This window comes from Podarcis muralis, chromosome 5 (genome assembly GCF_964188315.1).
Source record: "Podarcis muralis chromosome 5, rPodMur119.hap1.1, whole genome shotgun sequence".
NCBI lineage: Eukaryota > Metazoa > Chordata > Lepidosauria > Squamata > Lacertidae > Podarcis > Podarcis muralis.
Window position 1 is genome coordinate 5,081,206 of NC_135659.1, and position 17,701 is coordinate 5,098,906.

A 17,701-nucleotide genomic window follows, 5' to 3' on the forward strand; every position below is an offset into this window, starting at 1 on the left:
AGTCAAAGTCCTACTCTCTCCTACCTTGGTCAGGCCACACCTGGAGTCCTGTGTCCAGTTCTGGGCACCATCATTTAAGAAGGATGTTGACAAGCTGAAATGTGTGCAGAGGAGGGCAACCAAGACAACCAAGGGTCTGGAAACTAAGATTGAAGAAGGAGCTGGGTAGGTTTGGGCTGGAAAAGAGGAAACTGAGAGGAGATCTGACAGCCGTCTTCAAATATCTTAAGGGCTGTCACATGGAAGAGGGAACAAGCTTGTTTTCTCCTGCTCTAGATGGTAGGACTCGAACCCATGGATTCAAGTTATAAGAAAGGAGATTCCAACTAAACATTCATAAAAACTTTCTGACAGTAAGGGCTGTTTGGCGTTGGAACAGATTCCCTCGAGAGCTGGTGGACTCTCCTTCCTTGGAGGTTACTAAGCAGAGGTTGGGTGGCCGTCTGCCATGGATGCTTTTGCTGAGATTCCTGCATCCCAGGGGGTTGGACTAGATGACCCTTGGTGTCCCTTCCAGCTATAAGTTTCTATGATTCTATGAAATTGATCTGGATTAATGACAGCCATCCACCAGTTTCATATGCAGCACTGCTTCCCACCCCACCCGCTTACTGATTAATATATATAAAAAATACATTAGACAAATAATAACTTACAAAAAGGATCAATAAATGTGTCACCTTTATTATATAAACTCTTATCATAATCACATGTCAAAATTTCTTTTGTGAATGAAATAAAATGGTTTCAATCAGTTTTTAATAACCAACAATCAAATGTAGAGCTTGGGGTACATTTAAACATGGCTTAGATCAATTCCCCAGATGTTCAGTGTCCAGGGGTTCAGTGCCTGGCACCCAGAAACTCATGGCAAAGGGGAGTCTGGCACCAAGTAACTCATAACATTTCACTTCCTTGCAAGCTAAGGAAAGCTGTTGATTGGCAGAAGACACTGGGCAGAAACAGAAAGAAACAGGGGGATGAGGAGGTCTAAGGGTGAAGTCCTGCTCCTGTCCATCCTAATACTGGACAGATTATTACAGGATGTTGAGAAGGGTCATTTTTTACTATTAATTGAGAAACAGCAGCCATAGTCTAGGCCAGGAGTGTTTTTCCTTGGTGACACCGCCATGTTGAAAAGTGTGTGTTTGCAAGGTATTTCCTGTCCTGTCCAGAAATGCACCGTGCTGGATGAAGCCAGCTCTAGATCCTTCCTAAATAAATAAAATAAAAACCCACTGGAATATATATTTGAAAAATTAATGTTAAGGGGAACCATTCACATTGTTAAGCAAGGTAGCTAAAGCAACAGGGTCAGGTCCTCCATTGTGACACGTCCCCCTGCTGAGTGACTTGGCTGAGGACTTTGGGAAGAGCAACTATCTGAGGATAGTTCAGGAGAAAGGAGGTGGTTTGTGAGAAGTAATGATGTTTTCCGGCAAAATGAAGATTTCTTCTTCTTGAGTGTAAGTAGGATGTCTAATTCTTTCTGCATTCTGCTTCTTTTGCTCTCCCTCAAGATTTAGAAACATAGGGCAGTAAGGCAGATCTGGAAAAAGCCTAAGTAAAGGTACAGGTACCCCTGACCATTAGGTCCAGTCGCGGACGACTCTGGGGTTGCGCGCTCATCTCGCTCTATAGGCTGAGGGAGCCGGCGTCCAGCTTCTGGGTCATGTGGCCAGGATGACTAAGCCGCTTCTGGCGAAACCAGAGCAGTGCACGGAAAGGCTGTTTACCTTCCCGCCAGAACGGCACCTACCGTATTTTTCGCTCTATAGGACACACCGGACCATAGGAGGGAGAGAACAGGGGGGGGGGGTTTCTCCCCCTCTCTGCTCAGTGCCCCTTCAGCGAAGCGGCAGGAGAAACGGAGCCCCTTCCATTTCTCCTCCCGCTTCGCTGAAGGGGCGCTGCACAGAGAGGGAAAACTGTGCAGCACCTCTCCAGCGAAGCGAAGCCAGGAGAGCAAGAGGGATCGGTATGCACTGACCCCTCTCACTCTCCAGGCTTCAGGCGGCTATCCGCAAGCCTTCGGAACACAGTGGGAACTTCTGCTGTGCTCCGAAACCTTGCAGATAGCTGCCTGAAGCCAACGGAGTGCAGCCTTTGAAGCCTCCGCAGAGCAGCGGGGTGAAGGCACCCCGCTGCCCTGCGGAGGCTTTGCGCAGCCATCCCCAAGGTAGAACAGTGAGACGGAGTGCTGTGCAGTGCTCCGCCTCGCTGTTCTGGCTTCGGGGACGGCCTTTGAAACCTCCACAGGGCAGCGGGGTGCCTTCACCCCGCTGCCCTGCGGAGGCTTTGCGCAGCTAACCCCAAGCTAGAACAGTGAGACGGAGTGCTGCGCAGCGCTACTTCTCCCTGTTCTGGCTTTGGGCTTAGCTGCGCAGCCTGCATTCACTCCATAGGACACACACACATTTCCCCTTAATTTTTGTTGTTTTTTTAATAAAATAATTTTTATTAGCAAACCAATCAAATCACATTAGTTCCAAATTACAAAACCGAATTTTAAATTTTTGTTGGGGGTACCCATGCTTCGCGCTCAGAAAGGGATCCAATCATCTCTTATTTCTGCTGCTTTGATCATTTCTCCTTAATTTTTGGAGGGGAAAAAGTGCGTCCTATAGAGCGAAAAATACGGTATTTATCTACTTCCACTTTGTGCTTTCGAACTGCTAGGTTGGCAGGAGTAGGGACCGAGCAGCGGGAGCTCACCCCGTCGCGGGGATTCGAACTGCCGACCTTCTGATCAGCAAGCCCTAGGTTCTGGGGCCACCCGTGTCCCTACGGAAAAAGCCTATCGCAGACTAAATCCCCCTCCCAAACCTGGTATGTAAGGGCTTCCGGTTTTTCCGCCCTCCGTTGTTGATGTGCTTCGTGGGTTCTCCGCGCCTAGCAGCTGTTAGAGGGAACTTTGGGGGGCAACGCGGAGGCTACACGACCCCCAAAAAGGCTCTGGGTGTGGTCCAGGGCTGACATTGTCCGGCAGCATCGAAAAAGCCCACGTCCTAACCAGGAGGTGAGTCGACAGAGAGTAGCTAGACACAAGGACACGAGCAATCCTCAGCAGCAAGCCTCAAAGTCCCAAACGGTAAGAACGGCAGCAAAATCTCTCACTTTCTCAATCCCCTTAATTACTGGACTAAGCTAACAAGGAGAGCTTGAGGAGAAGAGGGTCTGTGAGACTTATTTATACAAAGTGAACTGCTCAGAAACAGACCCAAAAGACTAGCACATAAAGAGTAAAGAGCGGGAGATTTTATCTTAAATATATTGGAAATCTTTCTCATTATACTTAACCATGAGCGAAGATTTCTCTAACAAGTACCAGTAAGAAAAGGAAGACAGATTCAAATTTCACTCTGCAGCAGCAGTACTAGCCCATTAAAAGAAGCGGAATTCAAGGACTTAACTTGTTTTTTACTTTGAAGTGGCGTGAGCCCAGCGAAAGAGACTGAGTTAAAAGACTTGGATTGTCAGCGCTGTTTGTGGTGGAAGTTACTGGGAAACAAAGGTAAAAAAGAAGGCAACACTTTTAATATTGAACTTATATTAAACACTAACCTATAAAGATGGCAAAGATGGCGTAGCGTGGTCTAGGAGAAACGGCTGGACTAATTGGAGAATCAAGAAAAGAAAAGCGCCGAAAGGAGGGGCAGAACTGGACAAAAGAGGAGAGGGACTATAAAATTAAAGATGAGCATATTTAGTTTGAGGAGGTAGTTTGTGAGAAAGGAAATACGTTTTCTGGTGTAATGAAGAAACTTTCTTCATATAAAGTATAAGTAGGATTCCTAATTCCTTCTGCATTCTGTTTCTTTTACTATCCCTCAAGATTCAGAAACAAAGGGAACCAAGTCATGGTTAGATTAGTTTATAAAGATTGGCTGCGTGAGCAAAGGGAGGAAGGGAGGGAGAATAACGCAAGCCACCTGGAGATCCTTGGAGGAAAGATGGGTCATCAATGTAATAAGCTCACACAGCCTGCCGCACTGGCCATTCTCTCTTTCAACAGCCTTTGAGAACAACTGAGTAGGCATCTAGAATTTTTTCTCTTCATTTCTCTTCCAGACAGCGATAGCAGTGAGGCCAGCAGCTCCAGTACAGCTCTACCCCGCTCCAAGACCCAGTTCTCCCTTCGCCCAAAAGCCAAGTATCTAAAGAAATAAATAATAGGGATGCGGGTGGTGCTGTGGGTTAAACCACAGAGCCTAGGACTTGCCTATCAGAAGGTCGGCGGTTCGAATCCCCACGGCGGAGTGAATTCCCGTTGCTCGGTCCCTGCTCCTGCCAACCTAGCAGTTCGAAAGCACGTCAAAAGTGCAAGTAGATAAATAGGTAACGCTCCGGCAGGAAGGTAAAGGGTGTTTCCATGCGCTGCCCTGGTTCAGAAGCAGCTTAGTCATGCTGGCCACATGACCCGGAAGCTGTACGTGACCGGTCCGCCAATAAAGCGAGATGAGCGCCGCAACCCCAGAGTCGGCCACGACTGGACCTAATGGTCAGGGGTCTCTTTACCTTTATATATTTCAAAAACACTATGAGTCTCCAGTGTGGTCTTTCATCACAAGGAAACAGACTTTATAAAGAGGCAACCTTTCAAACTTCTTATAAATGGAAACTGGGGAAAGCCCCCTCCAAAAGAATAGACTGTGCCCAGTGACTAGCTGATCCACATGCCTGTTCAGTTGACGCTCTAGATGCCTACTCAGTTGTTCTCAAAGGCTGTTGAAAGAGAGAATGGCCAGTGCGGCAGGCTGTGTGAGCTGCTGGCCTCCTGCTGTCGTGCCCCTAAAATCCACCCCCTGGTCTGCGAGGAGGAGGAGGAAGAGATATTGGAAGAGAAATGGAATGAGGAAGTAAGTATAATTAAAGAAAGGGAGAATAGCGTAAGCCACCTGAAGATCCTTGAAGGAAAGATGGGTTGTCAACATAATAATAAATGGAAAGATTAAAAATCTTTTCTCTTCTTTTCTCTTCCGGGCAGCGACAGCAGTGAGGCCAGCAGCTCCAGCACAGATCTCCCTCCCCACCAAGACCCAGTCCCCCCCCTTCCCCACAAACCCAAATAGAAAAATAAAATCATTATTATTATTCTAATCAAGTTCCTTTACAAACATGCTATTCTGTGATCATCCTTTTATCCTAGGCGGTGCTTTTTCCTACGTTTGTGAGCATGAGTGGAAATCCTGAGTCTCGCTGCAGGAGTCGACAGTTTGGCTCCTTCCCTTGTTGTTGCTCCTAGATGGAACTGCGCATGTGCGAAGACAAGACAGAGACTTCCAAACTGGATCAATAAACGTGTCACCCGTTGTCTGAAAACCACTGTCCTAATCACATGCCAGATTGTCTTTTGTGAATGAAATAAAATTCTTTCAAATAGTTTTTTAATGCTGGCATTTGTCTGTCTTGAGAAGCAATGGAGTGCGCCTCCGGGGGTGAGGTCAAAGTCAAGCAACGGTGTCAGCAGTCCCAAAGTGACCTCTCCAGGGAGCAAGACTGGGCAGTGTGTCTGGAGGTCCTGGGCTTCCCAGATGACAACATGTGTCTCCAAGGAAAGCAGAGTTAGGCACCAGTTGGGCTGCAGGAGTTGTCAGAAGGGGTTGTAAACAGCGCCATCCAACTGCCTGAGGGACTCCAGTCCAGATTTGTGTAGGGATTACTCCTTAGCCTTTTCAGCTCCCAAAGATATCCCACAAGGCAAATTAGGATCAGAGTTTTCCTTCTCCTCGCTGGGCTATCTTTATAGGTGGATGAGCCCCATCTGCCCCTCACTTCCCTCCACAGCATTGCAGAAACCACCTTCTTGACCACTGGGCCCACGCTTGGTCTTGTCCGCTTAATCTGCTGGAGCCTGTCTTGGCACACAGGGGAAGTTCCTGAGCATTTGAGACTCCTTGGCTGCCCTCACTTGGTTTAGGTGGCCAGTCAAATCCGTTCCCAGGATGTGGCCTCTGTCGCATGCTGACCATTTCTAGGAGCAAGAGAACAAACTTTTTATTAAAGAATGGAAATGGTTTAATGAATAGTTACAAACTGTAAACAGATAAGAACATTGGCAGGATTATTGGAATAACCTGCAGTTTAATAAGATTATATATTTAAAGCAGATGCATAAATAAAGAAATTAAGGTAATTTGGATATGCATAAGATATGAAGAGTCAATTTAAGGAACTGCAGAAAGAGGGGGAAGGAAGTCAAGTTTTGAAATGTGAAAATGACTGCAAAATTATTGAAATGTATAAACTTGAAAATCATAATTATTTTTTTTTTAAAAAAATTCGCCCAAAATCAGACGTCATCCGTTTCACTCCCAACTGGAGCCAAAGGACACAGGCCTGGCCAGGACAGCTTTCCAGTGATAGCTTCTGCGGTGATGAGGCATGTGAGCCTCAACTGTCCTGCATCTACTCCAGCTGAGGAATCGCACACCTCCTCTCCAAGCTAGCGAGCCCCACCTGGGCTGTGGGTCCTTGCCTTCCGTCCCTCCCAACTGACAGTTGTTAGTTCTGGAATCCTGAGCTTGAGGGGGGGTACATCCCATTTCGCCCGGTGGGACACTCACCTGCAGCAAGAATTTTGTTAGCTAAGAATTGGAAAACGCAAGAAGTACCAACAGTGGAAGAATGGCAGATGAAGATGATGGATTTTTCGGAGCTAGCCGATCTGACTGGAAGAGTCCCTGACCAGAAGGAGGAGGAGTATCAGGAAGAATGGACAAAATTTAATGACTATTTAGTTAAATATGTTAAGTTAAACTAATTGGAAAAAGCTTGCATATAGCGGATAGGCGTAGGATTTAAATATGTAATATGTGATGAATTAATATGTTTAATACTGAACTGGGAAGTAAGAAAGATGTTAAGTGATTAAGTTAATTTTATAAGAATATTGATTTGGAAAACCGTTAAAATGATATGCACTGAAATCCAACCAGGGGGATACAAGGAAGTCACATAACAATGTTAATTGTTGTTGTTGTTGTTTAGTCGTTTAGTCGTGTCCGACTCTTCGTGATCCCATGGACCAGAGCACGCCAGGCACCTCTGTCCTCCACTACCTCCCGCAGTTTGGTCAAACTCATGCTGGTAACCTCGAAAACACTATCCAACCATCTCGTCCTCTGTCGCCCCCTTCTCCTTGTGCCCTCCATCTTTCCCAGCATCAGTGTCTTCTCCAGGGAGTCTTCTCTTCTCATGAGGTGGCCAAAGTACTGGAGGGAATGTTCAATCACATACCAGCATATTCAGGTTGTACCTAGTCCTGCAGAACAACCCTATTTCCCCCCAAATGGACTTCTTGTGAAAAGAAAAGTTAAAAGAAAATGCACTGGAAAATGTGGGGTAGTGTTTTGTTGCCTCATCATCTAACCTCTCTGCAAACAAATCACAATGAATGCAGGTTTGCAGCCAAAGTTTGAGTAGCACAGAGCCAAATGTTACTCACGTGTTCTGCAGTGATCTCGTCAACAATACACCCAACAATTCCTATTGAATAGGGATTTCCAATATTTGGACAATTGCATTATTACTGAGAGTTCCAGGAAGGCATCGTGGCTGGTTAGTCATTTCTGTTGAGACTCTGTCAACAGAGATAATTAAGTGGTGATTAACGATAGCTACCATCTATCATATTATCTCTGAGGAACATAGGTAACAGGGATTAACTTCCAAATGCTCTGGATTACTCCCTGCTGTGGGACCAAGAAATCTTTGAGGACCACAGACAGGTGAGTGACCAGGAGCAGAAGAACCATAAACTTACCCAAACACCACTTCATAGCCCTAGAGGTCAGTATTTATTCTGCGTGCAATTTAGATGGAATCTAGAAGAAAAAGCTACTAAGTCTCTTGCAACACTTTCAGGTTAAGAACAGACCTCCAGAACAAATTAAGTTCTTAACCTGAGGTACCACTGTATATGGAATCCATTCTTTCAAATACTGTTCTTCTTTGGTGATCATTTGTAGCCGAGTAATACTGTCTTCCACGAACACGGTCTTAACAGTGAGTCCGTAAGTGACTGTGGAGGCCAATTCTTGATCCCCACGTCCTTCCACAGTGGGGACATTGGATTCCGGGCGGGAGTTGATCACTGTGAGGGTTTGCCAAGCATGCCTTCCTCTTAGCACATGTCTTCCTTTCGTCCTGAGTTCGAGCGTCTTCAAAGCACATGACACCTTTGGTAAAAGCTGTTCTCCAATTGGGGCACTGGCAGGCTAGTGTTTCCCAGTTGTCGGTGTTTATACTACATTTTTAAAGATTTGCCTTGATAGAGTCTTTAAACCTCTTTTGTTGACCACTAGCATTACGCTTTCCATTTTAAAGTTTGGAATAGAGTAGTTTCTTTGGAAGACAAGAATCAGGCATCTGCACAACATGACCAGTCCAGTGAAGTTGATGTTGAAGAATCATTGCTTTGACACGGGAGATCTTTGCTTCTTCCAGTACAGTCATACCTATGTTACGTTTGCTTCATGTTACCTTTTTTCAGGTTGGGTCCCACGGCGACCCGGAAGTACCGGAAAGGGTTACTTCCGTGTTTCGCCACTTGCGCATGCGTAGAAGCGCTTAATCGTGTCAACATGATTCATGGTGTCAACATGACTGTGATGTGTTACAAGTCATTAACTCCAAGCCTCATGGCTATGCCTCAGAAAACACAAACCACACCAGCTTTTCAGAGCTGGCTATCGTGGCTTTAATCTTTGTGCATTGCTACGCCTGATGGCTGAACCGTATAAAGCACTGACTTCTATCTATTTTCACTGCCAAATGTTGCAGGGGGGCAATTTCCCCAGTTTGGCGCTGCTTTAGAGTTAATTGGATGACGTCAGGTTTTCGGATAGAGCGCCAAAGGCTCATTTTGTGGGGCGCTGTGAAACGTGCGGTTTTCACTGCTAAACATTGCACGGGCCATTTTGCCAGTGCTCAGCGCAGGAATCCCTTTCCCATAATATCTTATACATTTTAGACAGCACTTTTACATTATGCAACAGGTCTCTCTCCAGTGGTGATATTTGGCAAAATCTTGATCCTGAGGGTTAGGGCGCCGAGGGCTGATTTTGTGGGGTGCAGGAAAACATAGTGTTTTCACTGCCAAATGTTGCATGGGGCCTTGTTACAGCATATGGCTCTGCTTTGGAGTTAGTCAGACAACCCCAGATTTTTGGCGAAATATTGAAACTAATGTTTAGTGTGCTGATGGCTCGTGTTTTTTTTTGGGGGGGGGGGAGCTGTGAAACGTATTTTTACAGGGGCTCTTCCTGGAGCACCGCTTTGGAGTTAATCGGATAATGTCATATTTTTGGCGAAATCTTTACGCTGCAGGTAAGGGTGTCGAGGGTTCATATTGTGGGGCGCCATGAAATGTAGTTTTTTCACTGCCAAATGTCACATGGGGCCTTCTCCAAGCATTTGGCGAAACATAGTGTTTTCTCGACAAACGTTGCAGAGGCTTTCCCCCGCAGCTTAGCGCCCTTTGTAATGATTCGGCTGACCTTGGGTTTTTGGCGATATCTTAACCCAGCAGGTTAGGGCGCTGAGGGCTCATTTTGTGGGGTGCTGGGAAATGTAGTGTTTTCTCCCCCCCCCCAAAAATTTATTGTTTATTGTTTTTTTCACAAAAATTTAAACACACAGACAAATAGACAAACAAACATAAATCATAACCTTATTAAGACTAATCTAATTAACAAAGATTACCATAATATAGGACAAAAGTGGTAAGGACCTAACAGAAGCAGAAGACATCAAGAAGAGGTGGCAAGAATACACAGAGGAATTATACCAGAAAGATATGGATGCCTCGTACACCCCTGGTAGTGTGGTTGCTGACCTTGAGCCAGACATCCTGGAAAGTGAAGTCAAATGGGCCTTAGAAAGCACTGCAAATAACAAGGCCAGTGGAAGTGATGATATTCCAGCTGAACTATTTAAAATTTTAAAAGATGATGCTGTTAAGGTGCTACACTCAATATGCCAGCAAATTTGGAAAACTCAGCAGTGGCCAGAAGATTGGAGAAGATCAGTCTACATCCCAATCCCAAAGAAGGGCAGTGCCAAAGAATGCTCTAACTACCGCACAATTGCACTCATTTCACACGCTAGCAAGGTTATGCTTAAAATTCTACAAGGAAGGCTCAAGCAGTATGTGGATCGAGAAGTGCAAGCTAGATTTAGAAGAGGCAGAGGAACCAGAGACCAAATTGCAAACATGCGCTGGATTATGGAGAAAGCTAGAGAGTTCCAGAAAGACATCTACTTCTGCTTCATTGACTATGCAAAAGCCTTTGACTGTCGACCACAGCAAACTATGGCAAGTTCTTAAAGAAATGGGAGTGCCTGATCACCTCATCTGTCTCCTGAGAAATCTCTATGTGGGACAAGAAGCTACAGTTAGAACTGGATATGGAACAACTGATTGGTTCAAAATTGGGAAAAGGAGTACGACAAGGCTGTATTTTGTCTCCCTGCTTATTTAATTTATATGCAGAATACATCATGCGAAAGGCTGGGCTCGATGAATCACAAACTGGAATTAAGATTGCCGGAAGAAATATCAACAACCTCAGATATGCAGATGACACAACCTTGATGGCAGAAAGTGAGGAGGAATTAAAGAACCTTTTAATGAGGGTGAAAGAGGAGAGCGCAAAATATGGTCTGAAGCTCAACATCAAAAAAACGAAGATCATGGCCACTGGTCCCATCACCTCCTGGCAAATAGAAGGGGAAGAAATGGAGGCAGTGAGAGATTTTACTTTCTTGGGCTCCATGATCCATGAAATTGGGGGTGCAAGGGGGTTTGCGAAAAAAGAGGGAGTAGGAGGCGAGGGAATAGGGTGGAAGATGAAAGGGATGGTGGCTTCATACCTGGGCAGAAGATGAAAAGGGTGCATAGGAGGAGGTAGATTCAGGATGTTACTGTGTGGGAAGTTTGTGTGCGAGGCTGCTTGCACAAAAGGAGAGGGAAGAAGCATGGACATGGGGCGAAGGTAAAAAAGAGTGCAAAGCAGGGTTGCAAAACTGGAGAGAGAAGCCGCTTCAGAAATGGGAATGTGAAAAGCAATCTTAGTACAGTGGTGCCTCGCAAGACGAAATTAATTCGTTCCGCGAGTTTTGTCTTGCGATTTTTTTCGTCTTGCGAAGCACGGTGTCGGGAAAGTTTTGGAAAAGCTTCAAAAATCACCAAAGTCTTCAAAAACCTCAAAAAAGGCTACCACACTGCGTGCTATGAGTTGCTCCTCGAAGTCAAGTCGCAACTGTATTAACGGTGTTAAGAATAAGGAAACAAACTTGCAAGACGTTTCCGTCTTGCAAAGCAAGCCCATAGGGAAAATCGTCTTGCGAAGCAGCTCAAAAAACATAAAACCCTTTCGTCTTGCGAGTTTTCCGTCTTGCGAGGCATTCGTCTTGCAAGGTATCACTGTAGTTGCATGATGTGGGAAGGGGAAGGTCTAGGAAGTTAATGGGTGAGGAATGGCGGAGGGCAGGTCAGCCCTAGTGTTGTAATAAATTGGTTAAGACTTTAAATTACTATAACACAAGTGTTGTTTTCCTTAACAATTAGCAGTTTGTTCCTGAAGCATTCAAATGCCACATGTACACAGGTACTCAACAAAAATACTACCTACGACAATACATTTAGAAAAAGAAAAAGGAATTTTGTAAAAGGACTGAATCACTATGGAGAACAACCAACAGTTAAATTCTAAAAGCATATGGAAAACAAAAGAGCTTTCATGATGCCTTTTAAATTTAAGAAAGAGTACAGTCTGGAACGGGATGCGGGTGGCGCTGTGGGTAAAAGCCTCAGCGCCTAGGGCTTGCCGATCGAAAGGTCGGCGGTTCGAATCCCCGCGGTGGGGTGTGCTCCCGCTGCTCGGTCCCAGCGCCTGCCAACCTAGCAGTTCGAAAGCACCCCCGGGTGCAAGTAGATAAATAGGGACCGCTTACTAGCGGGAAGGTAAACGGCGTTTCCGTGCCGGCCAGAGCAGCGATGTCACGCTGGCCACGTGACCCGGAAAGTGTCTCCGGACAGCGCTGGCCCCCGGCCTCTTAAGTGAGATGGGCGCACAACCCTAGAGTCTGTCAAGACTGGCCCATACGGGCAGGGGTACCTTTACCTTTTACAGTCTGGAACAGAATAACCAGTAAAAAACTGCCTGGAATTTTTAACTGAAGGACACCATGTGAAAGGTTTTCAATGCATAATAGATGCCACTTCAGGGAACCCACCACAACAAAGACACAATAACTTAAAAAAAATTACAGGATTCCCAAGCAGTAGGTTGCATTCCAAACTGATCCTCTGTGTAATACTGTAACTGCACATATCTGGCTAGCTGCTTCCATACTATTATTTGCTTAGTGGACTTTAGCTCCTGGGAAGAATAGAAATTGGATAAACCAATGACTAAAAAAGTATGTAAAAAGCAATGGATGAACTGTGGGAAATGAATCAGGAGATGATTCTATTCATAACCTGTTCATAACCTACAATGGTTATATCATACTGAAATAAAATATATTTTTGAATCTGTGATGTAGATGGGGAGGAGATGCCTGGTTCATTGCTACAATCAAGAATATCTTAAAACAGTATTTTCATCTTACCTGGAGTTCTTTGGGCAAAATTTTGTTTTTCCTAAGGGAATTCAGCCGCAGCCTCTGATCTGCATATTCAAAAGCCATCTTCCTTCTCTTAACATCACGTACCATCCTCCAGTCAACATAATAACCCCTTACTTGTCCAACACATGGGATGCGGAAGATCTATTATTACAACAAAAATAAATCGGGGTCAAAGTGTGGTACATTTTGTGCAAGTAATCAGATGCAAGCGTCCAGATATTCATCAGTGCATCTGTTCTTTTAAAAAATCTAATTATACTTTTACCTGATTTGCTGACAAACGTTTTTCCAGATTTAGTCTTGGGAGGGAAAGACCACGAAAGCGCGAGCCCACAAATAATTTGCTAGCCTACCCACCTGGAGACACAATTGTTTGTAATTTGTAGCACCCCGATGGGGTGACTCAGGGGGAATGCATGCCTGGCTAGCAGAGGGCACTGCAGTACAATATTTCCTACAGGCAACCAAGCAAAAGACTATTTACATTCCTGAGTTTATTCTGGCGGCGTGGAGGGAGACAGACTTTGGTGTGGGCTTCTGTTTGGGGCCCAATAACCCACGGGACGAAATCCCGGCTTTCTGTCCCCCAAGGGCAACCTCCACAGCAGCTGACACCTCTCCAAGCGAAATGAGACGCTCGTGTCCTTCACCCCCCACCCCCCCGAGCACAGGCCTGGAAAGGACTCTGTGTGCTTTCTAATTGTCGCCTTTTCTACGTTCCCGATCTGTCAGCCGCCTCGAGCCCCTCTCGGGAGAAAGGCGGCGCACAAAACAACCCGCTTGCGGGGAGGCGAAACACCCGCCAGGCGCGGCTCCGTCTCTGACGGGGCTGAAACTTGACAACCCGCAGCCGAGGCCACCCCGGCGCGGGGGAAAGGGCGGCCCCCCAGGAGGAGACACGCGCGACCGCGACCCTCACCTGACGAGACGCCGCCTGCAGCACCGCCGCCATCTTGCGCCCCGCCGGCCCCACAAGGCTGCTCGCCAACGGCGGCGCGAAGGAGAGCTGCGCATGCGTCGCCAGCAGTTAGGCGGAGCTACTCAAGTATAAGGCACGGCGGCGTGGCTGAGAAGAGCGCGGCCCCGCCCCCTTTGCCCTCGCCATACTAGCCTCCAACGGCGTCGCGGCAGACCGCGCATGCGTCGCCAGTAGTTAGGCGGAGCTAACTGCGCCTAGTGGGACATAGAGATGCTTCGGGAGATGTGCGCTCGCACTTGAAGGAGAGAATGCGGGAGGTTCAGCTAAAGCGGAGAAGGGAAGCCTGTATGGGGGCGAGGAGGGAAAAAGGAGAATGATAGAAATTAATAGGCGAAATATGTGATATAATAGAGGAACCTGTATTAGGTGAAATAGGTGATATCATGCAGTGTGTAAAAGGGAAGCGTGCAAAAACAGCATGGAAGGAAAGGCAGGGAGCCAAATCCCAAAGAGAAATGGATAACAAATTTGAAACTGGTGAAAGTAATGAAATATAATTTAAAAATTAATATTGAGAATAATAGAATTCAAGGGAACCCCAGGGGTCATCTAGTCCGATGCTGGAATCTCAACACACAGCTCCCCATCCAGTTTGAAGCAATACCAGACCCTGCTTAGCTTTGCAAATGTGCTAGCAGCTTATCACATTTTGGAACTATTATCTTGCAAAGTCAGCCAAATAAGAATACTTTAACAAACCTCAGAGAATAGAAAACAAGAGACAGCAGGTGAGTAATAAAAGGAAATGTGCCTTTTGTAGTGCACAAAAGCTTAATAATACTCGTTTGTCAGTTTCATACTACAAGACTATTGTTTATGTTGCAGCAACAGGCTAGCAGGGCTACCTGTGGTGTGTCAAACCATTCCTGCCTGAGGCGCAATATTGCCTGCACTGATGGGCAGCAGCTGTCCAGGGCTTCAGGCAGGAAACATCTGCAGAGACAGCTGATATTCAAGCAGAGACCTTCTGCACAGAAAGCAGATGCTCTACCAGTGAGCCATGACCCTCATGACTGCCCCAGCCCTTTATTTATGGGATCTTTGAACTTTACAAAATGAGTATTGTAGGGAGAAGGCAGGTTGGAAATGAATTCAAATAAATTTAGCACAATACTGAGCCAAAAAGGGACCCCAGAGCAGCTAGCAGGTGTGTCCAAAAAAGACAACAGCTGTGTACACACCATATGTTTAAAGTGTTAAGTTGTAGGTGAACATATCAGACGACACAGCGATTCTTCAGACAGCTCTTGTTTATTCACAGGCCAGAACAGAACTGAACTGAAGGGTTCAGCCAGCCTGCTTATATAGAGCTCCACTAGAACGCAACAGTAACCATTTTCTGTAACTATCCAATCATTGAATGTCACTTTCGATCCCTTATTTGCATATGTAGACCTGAACTATCTACAGTATCCCCCTGCTGGCCCAGGGTGAGAACTTCAGTACATAACATACAGAACATTTCTCTCTCCCCCTACCCAAAATCCTGGGAGCTGTAGTTTGTTATGGGTGATAGGAATTGTAGCTCTGTGAGGGCTAAACTACAGTTTCCAGGATTCTTTGGGGCAAGTCATGTGCTTGGAAAACGTGTATGCAGACAGTCTCAGCCCTCGGGCTTAGTCTAAAAAGGGGAAATATAAAAGGAATACAGTCCTAAATGGCTTGGCTTCTACATCATATCCTGATCATTTCCTCCTCGTCCCATAGGCTTGTAATACAGTGGTACCTCGGGTTACATACGCTTCAGCTTACATACGCTTCAGCTTACAGACTCCGCTAACCCAGAAATAGTACCTCGGGTTAAGAACTTTGCTGAAAACTTGGCCTGAGCCGCTAATAGATTGAGCTCCCCTTTGCCACTGCACATCTGAAGGCAGTATCCAAAACAGCACACCTACTTACCCACCCTCAGAGAAGTATGGGAAGGTTGGAAGATTTTGCAAGCAGTTCTGATTGTGCAGTAGATCTTCCCCTTTTCTGCTGTACCACAAATTGGCTGAATTTGTGTATGGGTTTGGCAGAGATGGTACACAAATGTACACCAGGGGATGCTAGTGCCTTAAAGGAGAGCTCTGGCAGAGTTCCATCATTACGGATAGTGATGATCTCAAGTCTCTGAGCCCCAGGCCTTAGGTAGTCAAAACAGCATGCAAGAGGGAAAGATAATCAGACTTGGGTTTGTGAACATGCACAAGGTTTGGAAGAGTACACAAATCTTTTTTTTTTTGCGGGGGGGGGGGGACGACTTCAAGGGGACTTCCCCCAAAAGTAGCCCAACAAGAACTGAGCTGGGAATGGAGTGTTGTGGAGGGTGTGTGTGAGAAAACTGAGGTATGTGTGTGTATGAAATTGAGGGCTTATCCACACTTGCCTTTTGCCCCACACTTTTCAGGCAGAGTCCATGCTTAAAAGCACTGATTGAGCACTGTTGTTGCTGGTTTTTGCCCCAGAGCTTTCTTCACAAAAATCCACTCTTTAAAGCTCAATCGGAACAAATGGTGTGTTATGTACTGAAGTTCTCACCCTGGGCCAGGAGGGGGATACTGTAGATAGTTTTCACTCAGGTCCACATATGCAAATAAGGGATTGAAAGTGATGTTCAGTGATTGGATAGTTAAAGAAAGTTGTTACAGTTGTGTGATACTGGAGCTCTATATAAGCAGGTTGGCTGAACCCTTCAGTTCAGTTCTGTTCTGGCCTGTGAATAAACAAGAGCTGTTTGAAGAATCACTGATATGTTCACCCACAACTTAACATGGCAGATCACAGGGTAAGCTTGGACTGTTCCTGGAAAAGGCAGAGGAAGGTAACTGGATAAGCCCCAAGAGTCTGAATTCCAGAAAAGAAGCATTCCATGTTGAAACATTTTGGAGCAGCAAGTTTTGTTTATGAGGAAATCCTTTCTAAAAGAGGCATATTCTTCCTCCTTTTTATGTTCCATCCTGAATATGCTTACCGTATTTTTCGCTCTATAACACGCACCAGACCATAACACGCACGTAGTTTTTAGAGGAGGAAAACAAGAAAAAAATATTCTAAACAAAACAGTGGATGTATGATTTTTGTGGTTCATGCTGTGGCCACAGACATGTGATCTGACGGTGAGTTTGGGGTAGCCCAATGCAAAAATCCTGAGGATCCATGTGGATCCATGCTAAAGTCGCCCTAAAGTCGCAGGGGCGCTGGGGGAGTGAACAGGAAGCAGGAGGAGGAGAACAATCCCTCTCACACACAGACACACACACACACAGAGTATCAATCCTAAAGTCGCAGGAGAGGCAGGGGCGCTGGGAGTGGGAAGCAAGAGAAGGAGAACGATTCCCCCCCCTCTCTCTCTCACACACAGTATCAATCCTAAAGTCGCAGGAGAGGCAGGGGCGCTGGGAGTGGGAAGCAAGAGAAGGAGAACGATCCCCCCCCCTCTCTCTCACACACACACAGAGTATCAATCCTAAAGTCGCAGGAGAGCGCAGGGGCGCTGGGAGAGTGAAGGGGAAGCAAGAGGAGAACGATGCCTCACACACACACAGACACACACACACACAGAGTATCAATCCTAAAGTCGCAGGAGAGCGCAGGGGCGCTGGGAGTGGGAAGCAAGAGAAGGAGAACGATCCCCCCCCCTCTCTCTCACACACACACAGTATCAATTATAAAGTCGCAGGAGAGCGCAGGGGCGCTGGGAGAGTGAAGGGGAAGCAAGAGGAGAACGATGCCTCACACACACACAGACACACACACAGACACACACACACACACACACACACAGAGTATCAATCCTAAAGTCGCAGGAGAGCGCAGGGGCGCTGGGAGAGTGAAGGGGAAGCAAGAGGAGAACGATGTCTCACACACACACAGACACACACACACACACACACACACACAGAGTATCAATCCTAAAGTCGCAGGGGCGCTGGAAGTAGCAGGGGCGCTGGGAGAGTGAAGGGGAAGCAAGAGAAGGAGAACGATGCCTCACACACAGAGAGACACACAAAGTATCACTCCTAAAGTCGCAGGAGAGCGCTGGGGCGCTGTGAGAGTGAACAGGAAGGAGGAGGAGGAGAACGATAGCTCAAGCACACACAC

At 46.3% G+C, this 17,701-nt stretch overlaps 1 long non-coding RNA gene across 2 annotated transcripts; it reads right to left on the minus strand.

Annotated features, from left to right (window-relative positions):
- Positions 1 to 664: 664 nt before the first annotated feature.
- LOC144327742 (uncharacterized) lies at positions 665 to 13,663 on the minus strand. 2 transcript variants are annotated; one of them, XR_013392827.1, is made up of 4 exons: positions 13,556 to 13,663; positions 12,619 to 12,777; positions 7,448 to 7,582; positions 665 to 5,974 (listed from the first exon to the last, which is right to left on the minus strand). It is a non-coding gene; the product is annotated as an uncharacterized LOC144327742 (long non-coding RNA). The 2 variants fall into 2 exon arrangements; XR_013392828.1 differs by lacking the exon at positions 7,448 to 7,582.
- Positions 13,664 to 17,701: the final 4,038 nt, after the last annotated feature.